We start from the raw sequence: 2,052 nt of genomic DNA, 5'->3' as shown, positions 1-2,052 counted from the left end.
ATTTCTTTAGATTTTCCCATGATGTCAAGCAAGAGGCACTGAGTTTGAAGGTAGGCCATAAAATACATCCACAGGTACACCTCCAATTGACTCAAATGATGTCAATAAGCCTATCAGAAACTTCTGAAACCATGACATGATTTTAGGGAATTTTTCAAGCTGTTTAAAGGCACAGTCAACTTAGTGTATGTAAACTTCTGACCCACTGGAATTGTGATACAGTGAATTATAAGTGAAATAATCTGTCTGTAAACAATTGTTGGAAAAATGACTTGTGTCATGCACAAAGTAGATGTCCTAACCAACTGTTCAAAACTATAGTTTGTTAACAAGAAAGTTGTGGAGCGGTTGAAAAACAAGTTTTAATTGACTCCACCCTAAGTGTATTTAAACTTCCGACTTCAACTGTAGTTTACATTTACACAAGTATTCAGACCCTTTACTCTACTTTGAAGCACCTTTGGCAGCGATTACAGCATCAGGTCTTCTTGGGTATGAAACTACAAGCTTGGCACACCTGTATTTGGAGAGTTTGTCCAATTCTTCTCTGCAGATCCTCTCAAGCTCTGTCAGGTTGGATGGGGAGCGTCACTGCACTGCTATTTTCAGGTCTCTCCAGATGTTCGATCGGGTTTAAGTCCGGGCCCTGGCTGGTCCACTCAAGGACATTCAGAGACTTGTCCTGAAGCCACTCCTGCTTTGTCTTGGCTGTGTGCTTAGGGTCGTTGTCCTGTTGGAAGGTGAACCTTCGCCCCAGTCTGAGGTCCGAGCACTCTGGAGCAGGTTTTCATCAAGGATCTGTCTGTACTTCGCTCCGTTCACCTTTCCCTCGATCCTGACTAGTATCCCAGTCCCTGAAAAACATCCCCACAGCATGATGCTGCCACCACCATGCTTCACCGTAGGGATGGTGCCAGGTTTCCTCCAGACGTGAGGCTTGGCATTCAGGCCATGAGTTCAATCTTGTTTTCATCAGACCAGAGAATCTTGTTTCTCATGGTCTGAGAGTCCTTTAGGTGCCTTTTGACAAACTCCAAGCAGGCTGTCATGTGCCTTTTACTGAGGAGTGGCTTCCGTCTGGCCACTACCATAAAGGCCTGATTGGTGGAGTGCTGCAGAGATGGTTGTCCTTCTGGAAGGTTCTCCCATCTCCACAGAGGAACTCTGGAGCTCTGCCAGAGTGACCATCGGGTTCTTTGTCACCTCCCTGACCAAGGCTCTTCCTGGGCGGTTCCAAAGAATGATGGAGGCCACTGTGTTTGGGATAATCAATGCTGCAGACATTTTTTGATACCCTTCCCTAGATCTGTGCCTCGACACAATCCTGTCTCGGAGCTCTACGGACAATTCCTTTGACCTCATGGCTTGGTTTTTACTCTGACATGCACTGTCATCTGTGGGAACTTATATAGACAGCTGTTTGTCTTTCCAAATCATGTCCAATCAATTGAATTTACCACATGTGAACTCCAATCAAGTTGTAGAAACATCTCAAGGATGATCAATGGAAACAGGATGCACCTGTGCTCAATTTATAGTCTTATAGCAAAGGGTCTGAATACTGTGTTTTTTTACATAAATTAGCCACATTTTCTAAAAACATGTTTTCAGTTAGTCATTAGGTATTGTGTGTAAATTGACGAAAACAATTGATTTAATCCATTTTAGAATAAGGCTGTAATGTAACAAAATGTGCAAAAAGTAAAGTGGTCTGAATACTTTCCGAATGCACTGTACAAAGATTAGTCCTCCATCTAGCTCTAGTAATAACAAGGTAGGAGGAAAAATATGACATGTTGTTGTGATTTGAGTAGATTGTCCCTTTTTTTAATGGCATATAGCTGGGCTTTCAGTGCGGGGACGGATCTTGCACATATCCCATGCACCAACATCAGTAGTCTAATGTTTGTCATGTATAAAAAAGCACATTTTTAAACTACAATCTGTTGTACATTCAATCAAATGACCCTGAATGCTGTTTTGTTTGTTGTTGAAACCACCAAAACCATGTGAAGACTGTGGCGGGATGATTTTCCATGCTACTTTTTAAAA

The sequence above is a fragment of the Oncorhynchus mykiss genome, chromosome 5 (genome assembly GCF_057628025.1).
Source record: "Oncorhynchus mykiss isolate SJ-2025 chromosome 5, ASM5762802v1, whole genome shotgun sequence".
Taxonomy (NCBI): domain Eukaryota; kingdom Metazoa; phylum Chordata; class Actinopteri; order Salmoniformes; family Salmonidae; genus Oncorhynchus; species Oncorhynchus mykiss.
Note: the sequence above shows the minus strand (reverse complement) of the source record.